We start from the raw sequence: 15,195 nt of genomic DNA, 5'->3' as shown, positions 1-15,195 counted from the left end.
GGATTCTGAATCACAAGGACCTATATTTTTTAGATCTGTGCTCCAAGAGTTCTCGGTGGCTGTGATTTCTCAGAAATAAACTAGACTTTTCTGTACAGATAGCCGTGGGTAGATTTAACTGCCAACTTTTTTGTTAACCATGTGTGTTAACAAAATCCTAAATTTTATTAACCATTTGTGTTAACAAAATCCCAAATCCTACCAAAATCCAAAATTCCTAAATCCAATCACAATTTTCTAATTGGAAATATCTCTTTATATTCGTTTTGATCACTGCCATTAATCATTAGTATGCTTGTCATTCTCTGGTGGCTTGACTATGGCTATAATGCTAGAAGCTATGCCACAGGTATTTTAAAAACCAACAGGATCACCCAGGATCAACAGGCTTCAGTGAAGCTTCCAGACTAAAGCAGACTAGGAAAAAAGACCTGACAACCTGTTTCTGAAAAATGAACAATAAAAACTCTGTAGACCAACACAAAATATAAGGCTGCTCAATGAGCCCCTTGGGTTGGAGTCAACAACGGATGTATGCGCGCTGGAGACCAGAGTGCAGTGTGAGACCAGACAGTGCTTCATTTTGTTATTTGTGGAGCCCCATTCAAAAACATCAAGAGTGCCAGCTCAAACTGCGACTCATTCATTCAGGGTTCCCGAAGCTGGGATTCGTGTTCACCACGTCAGCAAGGCCATGTTCTCTCCAAACGCTCTAGAGCCATGGTTCTCAACCTTCCTCCTGCCGCGACCCTTTCATACCGTTCCTCATGCGGTGGGGACCCCCAGCCATACAATTAATTGTGTTGCTACTTCGTAACTGTCATTTTGCTACTGTTATGAATCGTAATGTAAATATCTGATATGCAGGATATATTTTCATGGTTACAAATTGAACATAATTAAAGCATAGTGATTCAGCACAAAAAGAATATGTCATTATATAATGTGAAATATTTATTTCTAATGACAAATAAATGAAATGTTGTCTTGAAGCATGGTGTAGCATGGGTAACAGTCTTCACGCCGGGTATCCTATGTGGGCGTATCTGCATGTGGGCAGACCCGCCTGGAGACGGACAGAGGAGCGGTGTCTCGGTTCCTAAGACCATCGGAAATATGTGTTTTCCTATGGTCTTAGGCGACCCCTGTGAAAGGGCCGTTCGACCCCCAAAGAGGTCGCGACTCACAGGTTGAGAACCGCTGCTCTAGAGGAAGAATACTTGTCTCGTCCAGATTGTGCTAGACTCTGGTATTCCTTGGTATATGGTAGCCTCACTCTAGTATCTGCCTGCATCTTTACAGCGCTGCCCTTGCTTTGCATTGGTATCTTTCCTATTCTTGTGTGTGTGTGTGTGTGTGTGTGTGTGTGCTAGTTTTTTTGTTTTAATCATTTTATTGGGGGCTCACACAACTCTTATCATAATTCATATATCCATCCATTGTGGCAAGCACATTTGTGCATTTGTTGCCCTCATCATTCTCAAAACATTTGCTTTCTACTCGAGCCCTTGGTATCAGGTCCTCATCTTTCCGCTCCCTCCCCACACCACTCCCTCATGAACCCGTGATAATCTATAAATTATTATTTTGTCATGTTTTACATTGACCGACAGCTTTCCTATTCTTATGAGTACCTCAATCAAAACTCACTGTCGAGTCCATTCCAACCCATCGTAACCCTATCAGATGGGTAGAACTGCCTCTTTGGATCTCCAAGACTTTAAATCTTTATGGGAACAGACAGCCTACTCTTTCTCCCAAAGAGTAGCTGGTGGGCTCGAACAGCTGACCTTGACCTTGCACTTATTAATTCAATGCATAGCCCACTATGCCACCAGGATACTAGGACATCTCTTAACTTTATTCATGAGCTCTGGTGATTACAAGTTAGGCTGATAATCTCAAGGTCAGTAGTTTGAAACCACAAGCTGCTCCAATGGAGAGAGACGAGGCTCTCCACTGTCATAAAGATTCACAGTCTCTGAAACCCAGAGGGGCAGTTGTGTCCTGTCATATAGGATCACTATGGGTCATAATCAACTTAGTGGCAGTAAGACGTTTGGACTTAATTGGCTTACATAATTACATCTGCAGAGGGTCCAATTTCAACTGACATAATCATAAAGAATAAGAGCCTCAACATTTCTTCTTTTTTTGGGTGGGGGGAGAGTTAGTGTGATGCATTATTCAATATATTATAAATAAAAAGATCTTTTGTTCATTTCAACAGAAACATCAACAGAAATGCAAACTATGATGCTAACGTCAGGACCCATGGAAGGACCCATGGAAGGAACCCTGACTCTCTCGAGGGTGTTACTGCTTATTTGTTCACCAGTGCAGAGTTAAGTCATGAAAATGAGGTTGATCCCATTTACTCCCGGGTGTAAATTGTCCTCATTGTGTATTTATCAAAATTATCCCATTTATCTTGTCATTTAGGCATTAACATATAAAGCAGAGAATTTAATATGCTAATAAATCATTTTGGGTTACAATTAGCAAATTTGTCACAACATAAACACCATTCTAGACTGTGCTAGTACGCACATGTTTATACAACCGCTATAAAAATAAGTCAGTCTGATAGAGCTCTTAAATAATTAAAGTATTTTCTGACTCTAAGTTCAGATAGAACACTAGATCTTCAGATCAAAACATTCCTTAAAAAGCACTTTTCTTCAGTCACATGATGCTTTCTTTTTATTCTTACTGCTTCACGCAAAATGGTTTCTTCAGAACGTTCTTTCCCACGTCATCTGCCTTTTTAGTGGAATTCTGTCCAGTGTTGCTTTGATTTCCTATCACAATATTCCATCTTGCTACATTAATTGTATACGTGTAAAATTTACATCATCCTTTCTCATCTGTGGGGGCATTATTCCTTTCCAGTCCCTGTCCCCATGACAACCTACCCCCAATTTAGTATCTGTAGAGTTGATCAGGTTCCTTTGTGAGTCTTAGGTAGCTATCTGCATTAAGCATTCAGAATTTGCTTTATGTTCAGAAAGCAATAAAGGTATATATAACTTGCCTATATTATAGAGAGGGGTTTTTTTTTTATCTAACAACTATATGTTTAAAGTGGGGGAAAACGAAGATTTTTCCAAAATAAAGCTGTTAAATGCCATTTTAGCACTTTGGGGCCACTGTACTGTTCAGTCCTCTGGGGTGTAATGATTCCTTTGTGAATTTCCCCAGAACTTGGAGAGAACAAGGATGTTGTGTGCCTACTCTTTTGTAATGAAGAATTCAGACACTCATTATTATGGATGATTACCAACCTCTCATTTTTCACTCAAAGTTATTATCTTGAGAAATCTAGTCTTCTTGCCCAGACAGAAGCCTAGCCTGTGTCAGACATGATTTCTTAAAGCTACTGAGCGGTTTTTCTTTTGCTTTCTCTCAGATCTTTTCCTCTATTCAAACAGCCAGTTGTACCCACAGAATTTCACATTCAGATGCTCCAGTTTCCAATAATAGTATATCTTCATTTTATACCTCTCAACCTGATTTGCCTTGTATTTTATACAGTTCAGGAGGCTGTCCTCAATCAGAGGTCATCTGATGCTCACAGTGTCCCTGAGTCAAGAAAGAGCCTTTGATGACCGCCACGTTCTCCACAGGACAGAGCAGGCTCAGCATTGCGGATGGAGAGGTGTCATAACCCGGGCGCTTGTAATCATGACTTTGGAAACAGAGCAAACTCCAAAGCTGAGAGGGAAATCTGAAGGTTACAAACATCACTGCTTAGTTTTTCTTTAATCTTGGAATTTGTCCAGTTTCCCACAGCAGCCAACTGGCTTTCTCTATGAATGGTATCTACTCCACGTATAGCCTTGCACATTCATAAAGGGTGAACCATACCTAAAGTGGAATGCAGATAGTTATTTTTTACATGTTGAATGGCCTAAGTGTTGGTTTAATAAGCATAATGGTATGTGGTGCCTAGAAGTAGGTTTGTAGGCTTACTTAGTTATGTAAATTGGTGCATGGATTATTTTTATATGTATTTATTTATTACTAAGCAGGCGATCTAAGTTACTACTTGACGAGTAATGTGAGCACATTGTTAGCTCCTGGGGTTACAAGAGGGCGAGAACTGGGCTGGAACCGAGGTAGGTCAAGTGAGGTGACTGAAACATAAGGGAGGAGATGTCAACTAGAAGTGACCGATGGAGTGGAACAAGCGGCCAGGGACCTGGCTAAGAAAGAGGGGACACAGTAAGAGCCTAAGCACCTGTCCGAAGAGTGGAGAAAACAAAAGGCAAGCATTTGGCTACTGCAAGGAAGTGTGTTTTTGTCAATTTGTGGTTCTGCTAGTCTGAGAGTGATGCTCCATCGCCCATGCCCCTCCACGTGCCGACATCACTTAATGTCAGGCTATGCTACTTTAGTATTTGGTACATACTTTGTCTGAAGATGCCCTTCTCCGCAAGACGAACTCCTCTCATTCTGCTAAAATCAACTCTCGGCCGGCGGACGGAGACCCTATGGGCAGGGTAGAACTCCCCCTGTGTGCTTTCCAGCCTGTACCTCTTCACGGAGTAGAAAACCCTGCCTTTCTCCCCGTAGAACTGGGCAAAAGCTTAGAGTCTCTGAAACGTTTTCCCTGAACACTTCCACTCTCCTACCACAGTGTGTGTTCTTAAAATAGGAGAGTTGAAGCTTTTCCCTCCTCAGCTACCAAAGCACTTGCACCCTCTTCTGTTTGACGGTCTTTGCTCGATGACCTTTTTCTAGATCTCAGAGATCGCTTTGCCCAGATCCTGGTAAAGAGAAGGTGCTTAGTGGATGCCTGCTGCAAAAAGTGAATGTAACGAAAAAGCCCATAATAAATTATACATTGTAAATGCACATAAATGTTATCAGCACAGAATAATAACAAATATAAATTCAAAGGACACCATCTAAAAATGAGCATTTTCTAAATGTATTTGTATTAAAGTTTAAATGTTTCAGAAGATACCTTCATAGACATTCATTTGGAGGTATACAGATTCAGTCAGTACATCTTTTATGGACAATGTATGTGTCCTCAAACTACGGCCCACGGGCCACATGTGGCCCACTGAGGACATTCATCAGCCCGCCAAGTGTTTTTGCCCCACTTGTTTTTTCACTGGAAGGGCAGAGGGAGGGTGGGTCGGAGAGGGGGAAGAGATTACAAGGATCTACATGTGATCTCCTCCCTCGGGGACGGACAACAGAAAAGTGGGTAAAGCCAGACGTCGGACAGGGCAAGATATGACAAAATAATAATTTATAAATTATCAAGGTTTCATGAGGGAGTGGGGAGCGGGCAGGGAGGTGGGGAATGAGAAACTGATGCCAGGGGCTTAAGTGGAGAGCAAATGTTTTGAGGGCAATGAATGTACAAATGTGCTTTACACAATTGATGTATGTATGGATTGTGATAAGAGTTGTATGAGCCCCTAATAAAACAATTAAAAATGATAATAATAATAAGAAGAAGATATGTGCAGTGACCATAGGAATTTGTTCATCTTTTTTTTTTAAACTATAATCCGGCCCTCCAACAGGTCTGAGGGACAGTGAACTGGCCCCCTGTTTTAAAGGTTTGAGGACCCCTGAATTTTATACAGTGTCAGATCTGGGAGTAACTTTTTTGAGAATGCTTCAGCCAATTCTCAAATTTACATTAAAATCCTTTTCGCTGCATATTGGCAAAGCCACTACCTCAGAGACTTGTGAAATACCTTTAACAACAGTGGTTTCCACATGGCCACTAACCAAAGCCAATTAAAATGACCTTAGATGAACTTTTGGGATACTTTTATAACATTCCCTTCAGCACAGATTCTGCTAAACACCTTAAGCCTTTCCTCCTTATTCACATGCTAGTGACTACCTGAGACATAATGTTATGTCAAGGCAGCTGGCTTTTTTTACAGAATAATTCACTACTCATTCGTAACAAAGGTTATTTGCAACCAAAATTGCATAGCACCAATGTAGCCCCAAGAGTGTTGTATTTGAAAAACTTAAACTCAAACTAGAACTCTTACTCTAAATGTCACTAAACCCAGAGAAATTTTATTTCTTCCTAAGGACTCACTGGTTGTCTACCAAATCAATAGTTACTTACTCCTACTAGAATGATAAACAACATTATTATAAAGAAAGAAAGATTGAAGAAAAAAAGAAGATTGAAACTCTCAATGGTTTCTTTCTACTTAGATTGATAATCAATAGCAATGGAGTGGTAGTCAGCAAATCACACATTGCACTGGGTAAACCTGCCACAAAAGACCTCCTTAAAAGGTCAAAACAGACGTGACTTTGAAGACTAGACGGTACCTGATTCAAGCCAGGGCATTTTTAAAAATCATTTTATTAGGGGCTCATACAACTCTTATCACAATCCATACACACATCAATTGTCTAAAGCGCATCTGTACATTCCTTGCCCTCATCATTCTCAAAACATTTCCTCTCCACTTAAACCCCCAACATTAGGTCCTCATTTTTCTCCTCCCTGCCCCCTCTCTCATGAGCCCTTGATAGTTTATAAATTGTTATTTTGTCATATCTTGCCCTGTCCGACATCTCCCTTCACCCACTTTTCTGTTGTCTGTCCCCCAGGGGGAGGTCACATATAGTTCCTTGTAATCGGTTCCCTCTTTCCTACCCACTCTCCCTCTACCCTCCCTGTTTCGCCACTCACACCACTGGTCCTGTAGGGCTCATCCACCCTGGATTCCCTAAGCCAGGGCATTTTGAATGAACACGTATGCATGTGAAGCTGGACAATAAAAAAGAGGACAAAAATTGATACATTTGAATTGTGGCACTGATGAAGAATATTTTGTATGCCATGGGCTAGTCGAAAAACAAACAAATCAGTTTTAGAAGGTATATGTGTTCGTCTGGGTACTTTAGAGAAACAAATCCACAGAAACGCATGTAGAAGAGAGAATTTTATATAGGTTAAGTGTGCATCAAGAAAACGTCCCAACCCAGTGCTGCCCAAGCCCACAAGTCCAACAGTAACCCATATGTCCAACACCAATCCACAAAGTCCTCCTCCATCTCACAAAGCAGACGCAATGAGGCCAACTGCAGGAGGAAAGCTGAGTCAGTGAATGCGTAAGCATCTCAGCGCTGGCAGGGGTCTCCACACGAATGCTCCAGCACCCAGGGCTGCATTGGGGTAGGTCCATGGGGCTTCTCCTTGGGGATGTCTTGCAGGAAGTGAGCCTTGCAAGTTGAAGCAGGGAACTGGCTAAGGCAGCTGCACCCTGGTCTGACCATCAAAAGCAAGAGACCCAAGATCTCGAAAGGTGAGGCTCACCAAGCCATTTATCCCTCCACCCTTCAATTAATCCCACATGTGTTTATCGGTCAGGTTGGCACAATAAACTAACTACCTCAGTATAGAACCAGAATGCCTTAGAAAGGAGGATGGACAGGCTTCAGCCCACTTACTTTATATATATCATCAGGAAAACCGAGTACTAACTAAGAACATCCCTTCTAGTAAAGAAGTAGGTCAGGAAAGAAGGGGGGGGGGGGAATGAGAGAACCCCACCACATGGAGATAGACTGACACAATAGCCTGAACTGTGGACTCAACTACGTCCACAGTCCTGCAGCTGGCACAGCACCTGGCCATGGTTCCTTGTGTTCTACGTGAGATTGTCCTGAGTCTGAGCCAACTAAGGGTCAACCGTAACAGCAGCATGTGGGGTTTAAAAGCCTTGCACAGGCTTTGAGCATAGTCAAGAGGGTGCTCGAACTCTAGCTCAACTCATTATATAACCAGGAGCATTGAGGTGCTCTGGCTTCGGATGCCTTTATTTATAAAATCAACAGGAACAGTACCTATATCATAAGGCTGGTGTTACACAAATGTCAGTAAGTGATGGAAACCCCTGACACACCTACAGAGCAGCTATGATTCCAACAATGAGAGTCCCTCTTTTTGAATAGGTTATAGTCTAATTAAGGCACAATTAATATCAATGATTTCTCTTACACTCCCACTTTTAAGTCCAGCTAGCATCTAAATCTCAACACATCTAAAGCAGAAGCCATGGTTCTCTCTCCAGAAATAACTCTTCCACAAGACTTGCTTTTTTTACTTTCTTGTGTAATTTTATTTTTCAATTCTGTCTACTGGCACCACCATTTCTCTTTTTACTTTTTTTTCTACTACTTTTAACAGAATTGGAAACTATATATAAAGAAGACTGTCCTAATCTTTGATGAATGCTAAGCTGAAAATCTAAAAAAAGGACATAAAACACAAAAGGACTATTATGGTAGAAAATGTTAGCGAAAACCATAAATATTCAACAAACTAAAAATCACAGTACACAGAAAAACATAAACATGCTTTGATTAAGTCAATTATATCAGTGAAATATTCATCAAGAGTTTTATCTGGATTCATGTTTTCTCATCAAAATATGACATACATTGAACTGCATACGCATGATGTGCCACAGTTCTACTTGCTATCATTTAAAGCACTCAACAATGATCACTCAACCTGTTTACTTAGGACATCGGTCCCTTGAAGCTCAACCTTTCCTCTTAAATCCTTTGACATATGAGTATATACATGCTTGGTGTAGGCTTGACCAGGCGGTCCCGACGACTTCTACACCCAGGTGTATGCAGTAACATCAGACCTGTCTGAAACAAGGACAGATAACATGCCTTCCCAACAGCTCTACGACTTTTGCACTGAAATACTCCTTATTTGGAAATAGTTACTGCTGCTACATCTCCCATTAAAATCATTTTTTGTGGCATCGACTAACAACCAAACGAGTTTTCCATTCTTACTGTTCTTCCCCTTTCTGCCACATTTGAGGTAGCTGACTTTTCCTGTCTCCCTAACACCCCCAGACCCTTGTGGTAGATGCCACCCTAAGAGCCCCGCTTCTCTGAAGCTCTTATGTCCGCATTCCCTTTAATTGTGCTGTTCTTTTTCATGTACAGCCTGCCTTCAAGTCCCTGTGGTACCCAGTAATCTCACCCTATGACTACAGTTGCCCCAATTTGGCTGATCTCTCCCAAATAGTTCATTTCCAGACATTAATAAACAAATTTACTTCCTCCCAGTTGAGGAAATTAAAAGACTGAATTTAGGGTGCCAAGTCTAGCCGAAGGTCTTCTCTCTGTGGACTCTTAGGAAATATCCTCGTGTCTCTGTCTTCCTGGAGAACTCATGTTGCATCCCATCTACCCTCCTGCCTCTGGGTTTCTTTGCTTAGCTGCTTTTGCTCAAACTGTTCTTTTTATATATCAAAAAAAAGATTGATTCAAAACACACCCTAGTAAATAGAGCACTATTAACATAACAAAGGGTGAGAATTTATAACACAGATTTGGGGGGGACACCATCCAACCCACACCACTACGCTCTCACTGCCATGGAGGTAATTGTAATACATAGCGACAAGGGGGAACACCCCTGTGGGTTTCCGAGACTATAACTTTTTTAAAAAGTGAAATGTCTCATCTTTCCCTTGTGGAGTAGCAGGTGGTTTTGAACTGCTCACCTTGTAATAAGCATCCCAATGCAAAACCCACTAACCACCTGGGCTCCACGTGTGTGCAACCCTTAAAGCCTTATTCTCCCCATCCACATACCTACTGTCTTAAGATAACAAAAAATTCGCCCACGAAAGCATATCAACTCCTAAAATTCTGAATCTACACCCAGTCTTGATCTCTCTCTGGTGTCAGTCTTGAGGTAGCTACCTACAATGCGAGCTGAAAACTCCTATTGATGTCCTGTCACCTACAGAGCAAAAGCATTCATTTAAGACAACAGTTGAAAGACCTACCTCTTGCCAGTGACTGTGCGACATGTTATGCATATAAGAAAGTCCCAACTTCAGGACCACCATCAGTTAAAGAAAAACACATTTGGAGAAATCAGAATAAATATAATGACAAATATAAGCATGGAAGGGGTGAGGAGGGCAACGATGTTGATAAGAGGTGGTACTGCATTGAGTCTAAAGGATGACAGAGAAAAGAGCAGGGATGTTCCTTAAAGTAGAAATACCGTTAATAAAACAGTAGTTTGAGATTTATAGAGCATTATGTAGCTCTGAAGTCCTGGTGGTGCAGTGGTTACATAGTGGCTGTGATCCATAAGGTCAGCAGTTCGAAACACCACCCTCTTCTTGGGAGAAACTCAGGGCTTTCTACTCCTATAAGGAGTTACAATCTTGGAAACTCACAGGGGCAGTTCTCCCCTAAGCTCTAAGAGAGATTTCCAGATCTAATTCAGATATAACACTTTCTTTTCTAGGTTAGTTATTCTACACATTGTAGTATGCACATTAATCAACTGTGGCGTTTTTTAACTCATCTGATCAGGATATAAGCTGGAAGAGTCACACTTTGAGCGAGGACAACAGGAGACTTTGTTTTTAGATCATCACTGGACTCTACAACCTAATCCAGCACCTAGCAGGGAATCACCAAAGGGTTTTCCACAAGCACATACCAAAAATCAAACCAAACCCACCGCGATGGAATTGATTCTGACTCACAGCAAACCTGTACAGAGTTTTGGAGCCTAACCCTTTTGGATAGCAAGCAGATTCATCTCATTCCCAACTTACGGCTGGTAGCTTTGAACCACAGATCTTGCAGTTAGCAGCCCCGTGTTAGCTGAGCCCACAGCACCACTAGAACTACTTATGAAGAGAGCAGGCCAAGAGAGGGATGCCAGTAAATGCACTGCAGTGGGATCGAGGTCAAGGTTCTGGATTCAGGGAACAGTGGCAAGCAAGGAAAGAATACATGGTGCAAACCTATGAGAGATAAAAACAGAACGGTGTACTGGTGGTAAGGGAGTGACAGAAAATATGTCTAGTTAAAACAAACTTTGTTCATAGATTGCACCATGAAATGACTTAATAACATTACTAACATATGCACATATTTATATGTGTACAGTATAGTGTGAATAGAGAAACTACTAACATTTTATCTTAAAACGTTTAAATCAGCCTCATGTCAATGTAGAGACTATGGATATAAAATAAAATTTCTAGAGTAAAATGATGCCTCAATGGGCAAAATATCACACCTGAACTTTTGGTCTTAAAGGTTGAAACATTAGTTTAATGAAAACAATAACTAGAAGACCAACTGAACACAGGTACAAAGAAAGATATTACCACAAAGATTTATCATATTCGTAATGTGTAACGTGCCATGTATTTTCTACATCTAGACTATTACAAACAATGCACACTATCAAGTAACCAGGTCTAGCAAACGAAGCTCTTCCATTAGAAATGGTAGGAAAACACATCAAAAATAAAAACATAACACATTCAAAACAAAACACCAATGAAATTGTCAGAAAAATCAATAAAAGCATGTTAATAGTGTATCTGTCCAAATATGCACCAAAAGACAGACAATTCATTTTCATAAGATACTTTTGCACAATCTATTGATATAATTTCAAGATCAATTTTTTAAGGGCAAAATATAGGTAGGAAAATGAAAAATTACATAGGTGTGTAGGAAGAAGTACAATAAGGCCCGAACGACTGTAAATATCATTAAAATTATTTTACAATTCAAAAATTTATTTACAGATTACAAATTTACAATTTATGTTTACAATGACACGTTATGTCATTTCTGCTGGTGTGATTTAATTTTCAAAGTTATATCTACATTTAAAGTGCTGGCTCAATCGGTGTTAGGGTATATCCAAATTTAAAACAACTACCAAAAAATATAATGGGTTTTGTAATTGAAGGTGAATTTTACTGTCTCAGTATTACACTGAGATTATAACACACAGATGACAGGCAAATTGGATTCAGTTGTGATATGGGATTGGTAAAAGAGGGGAGTAAAGATCATTTAGTCTTTCATTGGATAGGAAATGGAGATCTTTATCTATTTGGATTTCCCTCCCCACAAGTGCTCCTAATTCAACACGTAAATTCATAGATTAGACGAGTATAAAGAAAAGACATCACGACTGGACTCCTTTGGACTGATTCTGGGCAAAGTAAGGAGCCCGGGTGATGCTGTGCGTTTAGGTGTTTGGCTATTAACTCCAGAGCTGCAAACCCTCCAGACTTCCAGGCGGAGAAAGATGAGGCGCTGCGCTTTTGAAAAGATTGACAGTCTCAGGAAGCTCATTTAGAGTTGCTATGCATCAGAAGTGACTTGATGGCAGTGGTTTCTGTTATTTTGGATGGTGTACCGTGCTGAAAACCTTGGCTTCTAATTGGAAGGTCAGTGGATCAAGCCTGCCAGCTTGATCCAGGAGAAAACAATGGCAGTCTGCTATCTTAGAGAGATAGAGCCCATAGGGCAGTTCTGCTCTGCCCTAAGAATCTGATTTGATAGGCCAGCAATGGGTAACATCTGTATAATACGTGGCTGCGCATCTAGAATTACCAAACCTGAAGTTAGAAAACGAAACAAACATCAGTTCTAATTTCACTGGGCCAAAATTTCCCACATCGCTTTTAATTTTGCTTGTTCAGATGTCTTGATGTCAACATTTTTTAAAAGGCAAGTTAAGGTTTCTTTATTCAACATTAAAGATAATTAAAATGCAACTTAAGATCCACTGCTTAAAACTCTAGGATGTTTATAATTAGTTCATAGTTTGGGGTGGTTTGACCTACTCCTTTCTATAAGGTAAAGCAGAAATAAACACTTCCACCCACTTTGATTTACTATACTTTTAATAATTACTTACAAAGCATACAAAACAATAGAACGTGAAACTATAACTTTAAAAGTAGACAGATGAGTAATGGGCGGTTTTTACTGTGTTGTCATTAAGAATTCTTGGAAGGTAGCTTAGTGGGGCAGTTTAAAAAAAAAGATTTATTATGTAGTTCCAAAAGTGTCTGAGCATGGACAAAGGTTCGTCTTTGAAGTCGGGGGTATAATTAAAGTGTAAGTAGACTTCTGGTTCATAATACTCTTATGATGTCCCTTGTGCAGACTTCCGTTTCTGGCTGTCCTTTGGCATTGTCTGAGGGAATCTGAAGGCAGCAAAGAACGCACAGCCGGCCCCATCCATAGTTCCATTAAATTTGGCAACTGGGATTTTTCCCCTCAATTACAAGCAATTGTAGTTCATTTGAAATAAACACTTAAATTTAGAATAGATTTAGATTTTACAGAAAAGTTCTGAATATAGTACGTATACCCTACATCCTGTTCCCCATATGCTCAACTTCTTACATTCGTATGGCGTGTTTATTACAATGAATGAGCCAATATGGATATATTCAAAATAACTCAAGTCTAAGCTGTTAAGAATTTAACTACTAGCCAAAAGGTTGGCGGTTCAAATCCAGCCAAAAGTGTCTTGGGGGACAAGGTTAATGATCTGTTTCCAAAAGGTTACATCCTTGAAGGGGGCACTTCTCCTCTGAGCATTGTGGGTCACCGTGCCTCCGAGTGGACTCAACAGTATACTTTATACAAACTTCCTAGCTGCTCCATAAGGCCTCCCTCCTTGCCTCCTTCCTTCTTTCCCCTCACCATGCCCCCGCTTCAAGTAAGTAAGCCACATCACATATGATTTGCCATGTCAAATTAGGTTTCTCTGGACTATGCCAGTTTCTTTAAAGTTCCTTGTTTATATAGAAATGCCTAGAGAAAAATAAAATAATAAATAGTTTACTAGAGGAGGCTCGCTGCATAAGTCATATTTTCTCACTGACCTCATTACAAGTTTAAGATGAAACACTAACAATTAAATTCAGGAATAATTAAAAATAAAAGATACAATGCCCTATACTTAAGTGATTTCACATATAGGTGACCCCAATCCAGATTCAATTACTTCCAAATTCTATTATAAAAATCTGAAAAGATAATATGTTGATACAGAAAAGGAAATCATCTAAAAATAGACTCATTACAATTTCTCTGAAACTAAAGAAATTAGAGAAGTTGCAGACGATGAAGCTCAAATGGCAGTCTGGTTAGGCTTCCAAACATGCATCCTACTAGAATTTTCTTTTTGTCCTCCAGTAGAGAAACACAGAAGATGGGGGATGGGGGTGGGGGTGAGACCAGCAAAAGGTCACCTTTAATGAGCCCTTAGTTCCTCTGTAGCGTGGTGGGTTAAGCAATGGGCTGCCAGGTTGGCATTTGAAACTCACCAATGCTCTACAGGAGAAAGATGAGGTTATGTCCACGTAGATTTATAGTTTTATATACACCGAAGGGCACTTGTATTCTATCATCTGATCACTATGGGTTGAAGCTGGCTTGATGGCAATGGGTTTCGTTTTTTGGTGGTAAGCCCTCTATAAATGATAGATGAAGAAGCAGTGTAGACCTGAAGCAAGTTACAGTAAGCCATGACTTCCAATAGTAATTTTAATATTGATGAGGCAGACTAATTTGGACAGTTACCTGCCTGACACATAATTGAAATCTGAAAAATGCTTTCATCCAAAACACTCTAGAACCAGAACTGCTTCTATTACCATGTGAGGGCATTACCCATTTTCTGCACTTTGGCAGGGGGCAAGGGGGCTCTAAAAAAAATACATTGTAGCAGATTTCCCCTGCTAAAAATTTTTCAACTAATCAGGGAAAATGCTTGTACTTCTAAATGATACAAAACCTGCTTTTAAAAAAAAGGTTAAACAGGAATGGAAAACACACACACATACATTCACATATCCCTGGATTTTGTTCTGTGGATAGGGAAGATTTCTTTCTAAAGATGTTCTGGTCCAACTGAAGTAAAACTGTAATTGCAAACCTTTTCTACTTATTTCTGATTCAAAACTATATGGTCTAGCAGACATGAATTCTGTTTGAAAAATGCAATTATTTTGAAGAACAAAGCATACAAAGCTTAGTAGTTGAAGATCAAAAGTTAAAATGTGCTACAAAAACAAATCAACATTTTCATCTTAAGGGAGAAAGAGATGGGGTATGGACTGCTATAGAGAATGCACCCCTGAGCCACTAAAAACATGACTCAGGGCTGGGTCATCAATTAAAAAGTCTCCATGACAGGGCCAGTCAGACTATTTTAAGATGTCTGTTCAATATTAAGTTGTTTTCTTCCCATGACGCATTGAGCCACCCTTTCTATGTTTCCCTAAGACTGCAAAGCAGTTTGCAATATATGACAGATTTCTGCTAGCAAAGAAGAAAGGGACTGTCCTACATGTGTAATTAAAAAAAAAA

General features: G+C 40.1%; 1 protein-coding gene across 1 annotated transcript in view; it reads right to left on the bottom strand.

Moving 5' to 3' along the window:
- PDGFC (platelet derived growth factor C) overlaps nt 1-15,195 on the bottom strand; it is a 253,255-nt gene that overhangs the window by 156,906 nt on the left and 81,154 nt on the right. The gene's annotated exons all lie outside the window — the stretch shown is intronic.

This window comes from Echinops telfairi, unplaced genomic scaffold, assembly GCF_000313985.2.
Source record: "Echinops telfairi isolate 266 unplaced genomic scaffold, ASM31398v2 ScPeMD7_5868;HRSCAF=6743_0, whole genome shotgun sequence".
Classification (NCBI taxonomy): Eukaryota; Metazoa; Chordata; class Mammalia; order Afrosoricida; family Tenrecidae; genus Echinops; species Echinops telfairi.
Note: the sequence above shows the minus strand (reverse complement) of the source record. Positions and strands in the feature narration are given on the sequence as shown.